We start from the raw sequence: 13,033 nt of genomic DNA on the forward strand, positions 1-13,033 counted from the left end.
AAAGCATTTTTTCTTTTGGTAAATTCTAAAGCTATTGTCCTGTTTTAGAAAGGCCCCTTGGTTTTTTTGGGCAGGCAGCCCAAACCAACAACCCTCCAAGGACAGTGAAGTAAGTGCTTTCTCTAATTCTACCTCTCCCTCTTTTTGTCTCTAACCTTGAATCTGCGTCATCCCCCCTGAATTAAAAACCAAAGACCAAGGATAAGCTTTGGAAAAAAGAAAAACAAGTCTCTATAGTTTATGTTGTTCCTTTAAGCCAGTGGTCCTTAAACTTGAGAAGCACATCAGAATCAACTGGAGAGCTTGTTCAAATACAGAATGCGAAGCCCCATCCCAGAAGCTCAGCCTCAGTAGGTCTGGTGTGGGGCCTGGGAATTTGCATTTCTAGCAAGTTTTCAGGTGATGCTTATAATGTCAGCCTGAGGATCACATTTTAGGCCTTGCTTTGGCATTTGCCAATCTCCAGCTGCTAAAGAGATGTTGACTGGGCTCCTTGGCCAACACTGTCTTAGTTGTATGTGTGTGGTATGTGTGTTTGTATTCCCAGGGAACTCTTAGTTGGAGCCGCTGTGGCTGAGGGCAATAGCCAGCATTTCTGGGTCCCCTGACCAAAATGCAGTCTTTAAGAGAATTTTTCAATGGTACCCGAGAACAGAAGACAAATACGGCTTCTATTTTCCATTCTCTCTTCTTTCTGTGTTGCCACCTTTCATTAACCCTGCCTTGGTGATCCTATGACTTTCCATTTTCTGAGCTGTATTGCAGAGTTAGGGATGTTGGCTAAAACAGAAACAATGGCTTCTGTTTTAATGTGTCTGTAAGAGATAAGAAAATAGAACTGTTCCCCATGACATCACCATTTTTTTCTGTGCCTTGGGGAGAGGCAGAACCTGAGGTGGTGGTGTGATCTACACAACCAAACTTCCATCTTAAGCATGAAGGAGCTGAGGTTGAATTGAAGGCCTTAAGATGTTATAAAGGATGTGAAGCTGCCCAAGAAAACTTCCTAACTAGAGGAAGAATTAACATTGGGAACTCAGCGACCACCTGCTCCTGTGGGGTCATCTGTGGATGAGCTGCTCATTGGAGTCCTTTGTGGGGCTTTCTCAAACTTCAGCAGCTTGCGCTTCATCCTAGAGGGTCTGATTCCCTGTGTCTCATTTCATAACTAAGGGACCTCAGAAGAAGTCTTTGATATCACATGCACTGGCGCAACTGGGTTTGAAATGTACTTGCCTCGCCCTGACCGGTTTGGCTCAGTGGATAGAGCGTCAGCCTGAAGACTGAAGGGTCCCAGGTTTGATTCTGGTCAAGGGCATGTACCTTGGTTGTAGGCACATCCCCAGTGGTGGGTGTGTAGGAGGCAGCTGATTGATGTTTCTCTCTCATCAGTGTTTCTGACTCTCTATCCTTCTCCCTTCCTCTCTGTAAAAAATCAATAAAGTATATAAAATAAAATAAAATAAAATAAAATAAAATAAAATGTACTTGCCTCCAATAACCTGTGCTATTTCCGCATCTTCTGTCTCTTTTTCAATTAGATGCCACTCACAATCCTCCCCCAAAAGAGAAAAATTCATCTTCATCGCTTTAAAATGGCCACATTTCTGGTGGCTGAGATTGCAAGGGAAATGAAATTTTATCTTTCTGACCCTACCACAATGTTTAAAAACTATGGAAACTGGAGAAGTGTATTATGGTTACCTCTTCTATGAGAGCAGTCCACTTTCAAAAACAGTACACATCTCTTAGGGCTCCAAAGACACACTTTATAAAAGTCCAGATGTTCACAGACACTCTGCCATCAATTTCAACCTTGGATAATTGCTCTCTTCCTATCCAAGGGCAGTTTCAACAAGATATGATATATTTTGTTTTGGGTTGCTGTAAGTACCAATAGCTCAAGAAGTGCTGTTATAATAACCCACTTTATCCCAGCTAGTGGCTGACCTCCAGGGAGCACAAACATTTTGTTATTAGTTTCTTATTAGTTATCACAATTGAGGTCTTCTGAAGGAGACGGGAAGTCTTCTTACTTCCATTGTACAGATAAAGCAGTCAAGGCCCAAAGGCTAAATGTAACCTCACAGAATCCGGAGCCCCTGTACTTCTGGGGTCAGGGATCTAAGATCTAGAGATAAAAACAAAAACAAAACCCTGCTGTATGAAATATCTGTCTTGTCATCTCTTAACCTAAAAGATAGTGAAACTTTCTTTCTCGCAAATTTGTCAACTTATACTTGACTCACAGAATGACAAAACATTTTTCTTTTTCCTCTCACCTTTTGCTGTGTGTTTTTTTACGTTGCTTTAGGTATGAGCTATTAAATATCAACTTTTAAAGAAATTTAACTTATATTTTCCTAGGATATAAGTAATCGGCTGTATTCAGAAAAATCTCCTCGGATTTGGAGCTTTGTGAATACATAAATGGGACCTAGGAACTATGCAACTCCAGGTATTGCCTCTTTATTCTGTCCTGTCTGGGGGACACGTGTGGTTGTATGTAAACCCTGACAGTTCATAAGAGAAAGAAGCAACTGTAGGTCAGGGCCCTCCAATTTTTTCCCAGAGCACCCATGCTTGCTTCTAACAGAGTGCCCACCCCACCACTCTGAAAGTACCTATTTACTTGTTTAAATTCTTCAAGAGCAGAAATTGTTCCCTTTATCATTTTACCCCAAATACACAGAAAAGAGCCTTGTATGTAATATATTTGTGTTCTTGAGCTATTCCATTTGTCTCTCTAGATGCATTTTCTGTGTTTATACACTGTTCTGTGCCTGGTAGGCTAACCCACATGGAAACCATCAAGCAACTCTCCTGAGATCAACCAGTAGGAGGCATTCATGGGAGATTTAGGGCAGAAGAACAGTGGGGTTGAGGTAGGTCTTCCTTTTTATCTCCCTCTTTCCTGAGTTTCCATGGGTTAGTGCTCTCCATCTACTGAAAGCCACATGACTGTGTTCAAAGACATTTCTGAGAGAACAAAACAAAAAGGCAAACCATTTACATGTCATATGCTCTAGAAACCTGAAATTTATACTAAGCTGAGAGTCAGAAAACTACTTAAAGTAATTGATAGTTTGCTGTTAAAATACAAATTGATGAGACTTTTTTATTTGTTCTAATGTGTTCACGTTGGCATTTTCACAGTTTATTTTTATTTACCAGTGAAGTATACACATGCAAAGGTGAAAAAGACCTGTTTCAGGCTGAGATTGGATTAGTCATCCTGAGCAGATTAAATATTTAATTGTTCTTTAGAAACTTCCTACAATCTCCCCTAGTCACCTGTACCAGTCTCTGTGGCCAGGGTATACCTGTTAGAGGCACAGGGGACTTCTTGCTATGTAAGATGATTAGATTTCAGGTTATTTAGAGATGAAAAATTTTGAATACTGGTTTTATCTTACTCAATGTCACATTAATAACTGTATGATAAGTCTCAAAGACACTCACAGATCAAAGATACTTAGATATGAAATACTGCCCAACTTTGAAATCCCACAATATTTTTTAAGCTTTTCTCTAACATCTATTACAGTTGAGAACACAGATGGTGTCTTTATTCCTCTTGCAGCCTTTGGCAGGGTGACTGGCATATTGTAGGTACTCAGCCCATAATTGCTGGAATAATCTAAGGGGTCATCTAGTCACACCTTATGATTTAAAGCAAGAAATTTCTGCACAGAATTTTTTAAAGATGGTCATAGAGCTTCCATCTGAAACTTTGTTATATTGCAAGGCAGTTTATATCTGCCTTGATAATTTGAGAAAATTCTATCTTTCTTCTAAGGACAGCCTGTGTATCTAGCATCATTTATCCTGCCTTTTATTTAAATCTTCTTTTCTACCTTAAAATATGTAGTTATTCTTTTCTTTTTTCAAAATGTCCTAGAGTATAATGATTTCAATTCATGATCATTTTTAAAAGTATGTTTTTATTCATTTTAGAGAGAGAGGAAGAAGAGAGAAAGAAGCATCAATGAGAGAGAGGGAAAAACATTGATTGGCTATCTTCTGCAAGCCCCCTACTGGGGATCTGTCCCATAACTTGAGCATATGCCCTAAACAGGAATTGAAATAGCAACTTCTTGGTCTATGGGACAATGCTCAACCAACTGAGCCACACCAACTAGGGCCATCTTCATTTGATTATACTTCAATTTTTCATTATCTCTCTTTAACTATGACCCCAGATATAAACCTACATATTGGGTCTGATTAGTATAAGATATGACAAACTCTTTCTCACATGCTCTGAATACCATGATTATCTTAATGCTGAATGAGATTCCATTGCCTCAGAGAGTGAGTTACTACATATTGTCACCTAAATAAAAAGCCAACTCTTAGCATTTTTGAGAATAGAAAGATAGTGGTATACCAAGCCATAGACCATTATCAAAATACCAACTAGAAAAGAGAGCCCTCTTTAAGAGGGTTTATTGAGGTCTGACTTCTTAATAGAGAGAGCTTCTGTTGTGTCATAGAGACAAGTTTGCTATCTGGAAAAAATGCATCATAAGTATATAAGTTTGTTGTTTTTTTTATCTGTGCAAAAATGCATTCCAGAGACCATTAAAAAAAAGTTTGATAATAAAAGGAAGTAATGTGGATGAAGAGGAGAGATTATAATATATTTAGGTTTGCATACAGGTCAACATTTTTTGAATGCTTAAAGTATAATTTATAATATCCATAAAGTGGACTCACTTTATATTACCACTAGAGGCCAGGTGCACAAAAATTTGTGCATTTGGGGGGGGTCCCTTAGCCTGGCCTATACCCTCTTGCAGTCTGGGACCCCGCGGAGGATGTCCACCTGCTGGCTTAGGCCTGCTCCCTGGGGGATCAGACCCAAGCTGGCAGTCAGACATCCCTCTGGCAGCCCGGAAGCCCTCGGGGGATGTACACTTACCAGCAGGGAGCAGACCTAAGCTGCAATCGGACATCCTTAGTGCTGCTGAGGAGACGGGAGAGGCTCCTGCCACCACCACTGTGCTGGCAGCCATCAGCCTGGCTTGTGGCTGAGCAGAGCTCCCCCTGTGGGAGTGCACTGACCACCAGAGGGCAGCTCCTGCATTGATCGTCTGCCCCCTGGTGGTTAGTGTGTGTCATAGTGACCAGTCATTCCCAGTTGTTCTGCTGTTAGTGTCAATGTGCATAGCAACCTTTTATTATATAGGATAGAGGCCTGGTGCATGGGTGGGGGGCGGCTGGTTTGCCCTGAAGGGTGTCCCAGATCAGGGTGGGGGTCCCGCTGGGGTGCCTGGCCAGCCTGGGTGAGGGGCTAATGGAGTTTTCAGCTGGTCACATCCCCTTCAGGGTGGGAGTCCCCACTGGGATGCCTGGCCAGCCTGGATGAGAGGCTGATGGCTGTTTGCAGGCTGGTCACACCCCTTTCAGGGTGGGGGTCCCCACTGGGATGCCTGGCCAGCCTGGGTGAGGGGCTGATGGCTGTATGCAGGCTCGCCACACCCTCTTTGGGGGGGGGGTCCCCACTGGGGTGCCTGGCAAGTCTGGGTGAGGGGCTGAGGGCCGTTTTCAAGCTGGCCAAGCCCCCCCGGTGACGGAAGCTTCTAGCCTCTCTCTTTTTTTCTTTTTTTATTCTGGGATTTATTTACCTTCTATAATTGAAACTTTGTAGCCTTGAGTGGAGCTCAGAATCAGGAAGGGTGGGTGGGAAGCTTGGCTTCCTCCATCGCCAGGGGCAACCCAAGCCTCTTGTTATCTCCAGCTCCGTGGCCACTGCCGGCTGAAATAAGGTATCTGTGATTTATTTATCTTCTATAATTGAAACTTTGTTGCCTTGTGTGGAGCTCAGAGCCAGCCGCAGCAGGCGGGGAAGCTTGGCTTCCTCCATCACTGGGGCAACCAAGCCTCCTGCTCGCTCCAGCTCTGTGGCTGCCGACCGCCATCTTGGTTGGGTTAATTTGCATATAGTCACTCTGATTGGCTGGTGGGCATGGCTTAAGGCATAGCAAAGGTATGGCCAATTTGCATGTTTGTCTTTTATTAGTGTAGATGATAGCCAAAAGTGAGAATTTAGCAGATTTTGCAAGCCATGTTTACTCGCTGGGAACCCATGACAAGATAAACTATATCTATTTAATTTTTACTCCTTGTTTGACATACAAGGAAAAATCTTGGTGGGAGGAATACCTCTATTATTCATGTGCATGTTTAAATGCAATTCTACTGATTGAATTGGGTTGGGGGACAGGTAGGGTAAGATCAGAGGGGTAGTTTGCCAAACTGAAAAGTAGATGTTATTAGCCCTAGAATTTATTAAATAGAAGTAAATCACCACATGTATAGTATAGACTTCAGAAAAGGCCAAGATAGAGTCTTTATACATATAGGAATGATAAATGGTCATGGCCATTTAAAACTCTTCACTATAATTTCAAAGTTAAAACCTTCATATACTTATAAGTCATCATATTGACAAAGAACTTATAAAAATAGGGCTGAAACTACAATTTAACAAAAACAACAACTGTACTTGAAATGCATTGTATATGATGGACCATTTACATTAGAGAGTTTCTCCAACTCTACCCTCCAACCCAGTGGTTCCCAAACTTATTGAGCACCAGATCCTCACAGGTACGCATTTAAAAATGCAGGTTCTAAAGCCCCACACCCCGAAATTCTAATTCAGCAGGTCTCAAGGAGAGCTTCATCATCTACATTTTAAACCACATCCCTATGGACCCTTATGCAAGTGGTGTTAAGCCCCATATTAGAGAAATGGTGGATTAAATGATCCTTAAAGTGTTTTCATTTTAATTAGTTCTAAAATATCTGTGTCCTCCTGTATGTACCCTTAGTGTGAACTTCTAGGGCTAATGGGTACTAATCAGATAAGAGAGGTGAGGCAGATTTAGGGATTTTTAAACACCTTTATTTTAACCTAATTTTAGGCTTACAGATTTATAGCTTATTTTTAAAGACCTAATACTTAAATGCTCCTTCAATGATGCTGCAGATAGTCAAATGGTAATATGGGTGTGGTAGGCACATGAGAACTGAGCTTTCTGTTTGCTTTTTGCCTGTCTTGTCAACTAGCATGCCCACATCATTTATATAGGCTTTACATACCTTAAGTTAGAAAATGATCACTGTTTATTGACAGCTGGTGTATACTCTTTTGGAGGGGGGAGTATTTTTATTCTTTAAAATATGATGCCAGTTACCTTAGTAGGTGGAGGGGCCATATCATACTTATAGTATTTAAATTAAGCCTTAAAATTATGCAATCTTAGAACATGCTCTGAATATTTACCGTTACATCTTCCATTTAAAAAATTGTCTCTTCTGCCCCCCAGGCCACAGGGCCAGGATTTGGTAGTTGGTCCTAAAGGAAAACCCTTGACTGCATCCTTGATCTGGGGCTGTGCCTGGGGTAGCTTTCACTCAATGGTACAGAGGGGGGGAAAAAAGAAAAGAAAAAAATCTGTAGTCTATGCAATTATAAATGGATTTTAGTCAGTCATTAAAAGATAAAAAAAAATTAGCTTGTAGGTATGGTAGCAACCTGTGCACAACCTCCAAATAAAATATCACTATTAAATATTTCATTCCATAGTGTGGCTAACATTTTTCCTTCCTGCATATTCAAAATGATTTTAAATATTTATTTAGCTTAATGGGGCTTGAGTCCTGCCATGCTGGATTTTAATGTTAACCTTAGAACATATAATGATTGAAAGAAGGAATCACCATATTTATTAATGGTGAAAATTAAGTTAAACTATATTTTAACACACTTGTGAATTTTTAAACCTAACAACAAGAAGGAACATACTAAGAAGACATTTCCCTTTTATTATTCACATTAAGTATGCCACTTTTGCATTCTGAAGGCAGAATGAGAGCCATAACTATGGTAATTATGTTTGAATACTATGTAGTTAATATACTTAGAAATTAAATACATTGAAGGTGCTCAATTCTTTTCATTGGTTACTAGTAAAAAATACTTTCTCTATTGAGGACAGCTGTCATCATTAGTTAAAAGTCCCTACTGTGTAAATTGGTATTTGGGTACTTTCTAAAAGGTGAAAAGTGAGGTTTTTCTTACAATAGGCTATTACAGCTTTTTCATAACAGTTAAGACCTATCACATAAATCCTTCTGCGTTCTGATTTACTGATCTACTCCATAAAGTCATTATGGACTATGTTGCCCATCCAGAAGCCCCAGGGCTCCATTAGAAATCTATTTCAGATGTCAGATCCTGCTGATAGAGGACACATGCTCTCAAACCCCAGCTACAATGCATGAATAGGTACAATGATTTTTGAATTTGAAATTTTCAGTTTACAAAACTCAAACTGGGTCTAGTTTTTGCTTCTTAAAAAGCATCCCTTTAGATTGTCAGCTGAATTCTTGATAGAAACACTTCAGGTCAGAAAGGAATGGTATGAAGTATACAAGGTAATGGAAACCAAGAGACTGAACCCAAGACTACTCTATCCAGCAAGACTATTCCTCAAAATTGAAGGTGAAATAAAGAGCTTTGCAGACCAAAAGATACTAAAAGAAATTAGTGCCACCAAACCAGCACTGTAAGAAATACTAAAGGGACTGATGTAAGAAGAAATAGAAAGAGATAAAGAATAAAGGCATAAAGAATACGAATGGCAATAAATTAGTACTTACCAATAATAACCTTAAATGTAAATGGCTTAAACGCTCCAATCAAAAGACATAGAGTAGCTGAATGGATAAGAAAACATGACCCATATATATATTGTCTACAAGAGACCCACCTCAAAACAAAAGGCTCACACAGACTGAAAATGAAAAGATGAAAAAAAATTTTTTTCCAGGCAAATGGAAATGAAAAAAAAGGCTTGGGTAACAATGCTCACATCTGACAAGATAGACTTCAAAGTGAAGGTCATAACAAGAGATTATGAAACCACTTCAAAATACTAAAGAAATCAATACAACAAGAGGATATAACTCTGGTAAACATATATGCACCCAATACAGGATAACCCAAATATATATATAAAAAAAAAAACCTATAGAGGATATCAAGGGAGAGACTGACAGCAATCCAATCATAGTAGGAGATTTTAATACCTCATTGACATCACTGGATAGATCTTTTAGATGAAAAACAACAAGGAAACAACACACTAGATCAGATAGAATTAACTGACATTTTCAGAACATTTCACCCCAAAGCTACAGAATAGACATTCTTCTCAATGACATTTTCAAAGATAGACCACATGTTAGGATACAAACTAAGTCTCTACAAGCTCAAGAAGATTGAAATCATATCAAGCATCTTCGCAGATCAAAATGGCATGAAATTAGTAATCAACTATAATAAAAACACTCAAAAACATCCAAACACATGGAGGCTAAATAGCATGTTATTAAACAATGAATGGATTACCAATAAAATTAAGGAAGAAATAATAACTTCCTATAAACAAATGAAAATGAAGATACAACAACCCCAAATCTATTTGACATGTGCAAAGCAGTCCTGAGAGGGAAGTTTATAGCAGTACAGGCTTATCTCAAAAAATAAGAAAAAGTTGTAATAAGTTATCTAACTCTACAACTTAAAGAATTAGAAAGAGAAGATCAAGAAAAGTTCAGAGTAAGTAGAGGAAAGAAATAATAAAGGTCAGAGTAGAAATAAATAGCATAGAAACTAAAAGAGAAAGATCAATAAAATCAAGAGCTGGTTCTTTGCAAAGATAAACAAGATTGATTAACCTTTAACTAGACTCATCAAAAAACAAAGAGGGAAGACCCAAATAAACAAAATCAGAAATGAAAGAGCTGAAGTAACAACTACCTCACAGAAATACAAAGGATCATTAAAAAATAAATACTAAGAATGACTATATTCCAACAACCTGGACAACCTGGATGAAATGGACACATTCCTAGAAAAATACAGTCTTCCAATACATAATCAGGAAGAATAAGAAAACCTGAAAAGGTGATAACTATTGATAAAATTTAAGCAATAATATAAAAAAAACCTCTCAGAAGTTCAGAATAGTTACCTTAAATATAGTAAATTATAAAGCTAAGTGGACATGTGAACTTATCACTTAGTTTTAATTAAGTCCCTCAAGTGATCTTGGCATTTTTTTTTTCTGATTTATTTCATAGTATTTAATTTTTTTAATATTTTTAAATGAGGTAAATCATGAACCATAAGTAAAAAATCCTACATTCTGTATCTGGTCTTGTGATGTACATGAAAAACAGATAAACTGCACATTAGAGGCAATTCGGAATAAAAATAAAAACTTCAGCCCAGCCAGCGTGGCTTAGTGATGGAGCATCGACCTATAAACCAGGAGGTCATGGTTTGATTCTCAGTCAGGGTACATGCCTGGGTTGTGGCCTCAATCCCCAGTGTTGGGCATACAGGAGGCAGCCAATCAATGATTCTCTCTCATCATTGATGTTTCAATCATTTTCCCTCTCCCTGAAATGAATAAAAATATATATTTTTTAAAAACTTCAATCAGATAAAAAAGTTGACACTAACTTGAATTTGTCTAAAGAATAGTTCTCCATCTAAATATGTTTCCCAAAGCTCAGAAGGTTGGATAGCTCTCCTAGTGCAAATAATGCATGACGTACTGATATAAAATACCAAATCAAAGGATTGCAACTTCTTTCATAGCCTTGTGCCTGGTTTCCCAGCCACCGCTATAGTATTCTGTCCTGACTCCCTGTCTGACACCGCAGCTCTGTACAAGCTCTGCACTTATCTGATAGATGGCGCCAGCAAGTTAACTAATCAATCTTTGTCTTTATCTCATCATCTATAAGCAGGGATAATAATAATAATAATACCTATTGCATAAGGCTGTTTTAAGAATTATTTCAGTATAATACTTAGCAAGCTGACAAATTAAGACCTTCAAAATCTTTAACATTATAATATACTTTATAATTATTGTAATTGTTATAATTAGGTATCTGATCATTCCTTCATGCTAGTAAGCTCTTTGCATCTTCACACAAAAATCAATATATGACTTTTCATATTGCTCTTATTGAAAGAATAAATAAAGGAATGATTGAAGTAATAAATGAATGAACAGGGAAAAAAGCAATCCCTTGAGATAAAGGGAGATTTTATCCTAGAACACAACATAACTGAAGCGGTATGCTTCTGGAGCCCCTTATTGTTTATGATTTCAGGCCCTACCCTCTTTATTTACTTACTCTATATTTCAGGCAGAAAGATAGTTATGCTTCTTGAGAATGTAACTGACTTTCTTGGACAAAAAGAGAGTCTGATTGGGACAAAACAATGGGAGGGGGGTAAAGGATAATGTTCCTGGGTAAATTTCAAGGAGCCAAGGGAGTTAGGGATTAATGTTGATCCAAAGACTCACAGCTGTTCTTTGGGGAAAGCAACACAATATCAACAACTAAAACAATAATCAGACAAATTTTTAAAAAATACTTTTTATTGATTTCAGAGAAATAGGGAGGGGGAAAGAGAGAGAGAAACATCAATGATGAGAGAGAATCATTGATCAGCTGCCTCCTGCACGCCCCCTACTGGGGATCGAACCCTCAACCAGGGCATGTGCCCTTGACCGGAATCAAACCCGGATCCTTCAGTTGGCAGGCTGACGCTCTATCCCCATGGTCGGCACACTGCGGCTCGCGAGCCACATGCGGCTCTTTGGCCCCTTGAGTGTAGCTCTTCCACCAAATACCACATGCGGGCACGTGTACAATGCGACTGAAACTTTGTGGCCCATGCGCAGAAGTCGGTTTTTGGCCTGGCCGAGTCTATTTTGAAGAAGTACTATTGATATTTGGCTCTGTTGACTAATGAGTTTGCCGATCACTGCTATCCACTGAGCCAAACCGTCCAGGGCAATAATCAGACAAATTTAAAAATAACCTCAGAATAACTGAGATAGGGTTCAGGAGGTAGATAAGTGCTGTAGAGATAACCAGGAAGAAAAAGATCAGCTCCAGATTTAGCCTGGAAGGAGTTGAGAGAAGAGAGAAGGTTTTGGTGACATTGGGAGATGATCTGAGGACTGCTGAACATATCTCAGAGGGAACAAATGCTTATTCTCATCGTATTTCTTATCCCCAAATTCATCTCAAGATTTATAGAGTTATTCCAATTAATGATTTGTGTATCTTTAAAAATGTAAACTAATGAGCCTGAGTGGGAAGAGATTTTGGACATTCGTACATTAGTATGAACTAGATTCCCCTCCACCCATTCTTTTAGTTCTCCCCATCTCAGTAAATAGCAACACCACCCTTTCCTTTCAGTTATTCAGGACAAAAACCTTGGAACCATCCTTCTCTCCTAGTGTCCATGTAATCTATCAGCCAGTTAGTAGGATAACCTTTCAAAATATGCATAGCATTTAACTACTTTTAACCACTTCCACTACTTTACTCAGCTCAATTCCTAATCATCTCTACCCTGGATCACCCTTATAACTGGTGTCTATGCTGCTACCATTGCCTCCTTTAGGCCAATATCTCATTGTAGCACTCAGAAAGGCTCAATTAAAATTAGGCATCACTATGCAACTCCTTTGCTCAAAATCCTGTAATGGTCTTCCATCACTCAGGGTAAAATTTACTCCTTTCAATGACCTACAAGGCCTCATAAGATCTTACACTTTACCCCACCCTCCACCTTACCCTGGTCTAGACATGCTCCTGCCATGGGACTCACTGCTATTCCCTTTGCCTAGAATTCCCTTCTCCAGGAGACTGCATAGAACAATCCCTCATTTTCTGTAGGCCTTTAATCAAATGTCACCTTCCCTAGTCACTTTTCCTAAAATTTGAACCCTGTACTTTACTTTATAAATGCTACTTCTCAACCATTTCCTAATCACTTTGTCTAAGTTATTTTTTCTCTTCTCAACAGTTATTATCATACCTTGTATTTATATATTTACCTTATTTACTCTTTATCCCCTACAGGAATACAAATGCCGTGAGAACCAGGGTTTTGTTTTGCTGTTTAGTCTACTATTAT

This window comes from Myotis daubentonii, chromosome 10, assembly GCF_963259705.1.
Source record: "Myotis daubentonii chromosome 10, mMyoDau2.1, whole genome shotgun sequence".
NCBI classification, from domain to species: domain Eukaryota; kingdom Metazoa; phylum Chordata; class Mammalia; order Chiroptera; family Vespertilionidae; genus Myotis; species Myotis daubentonii.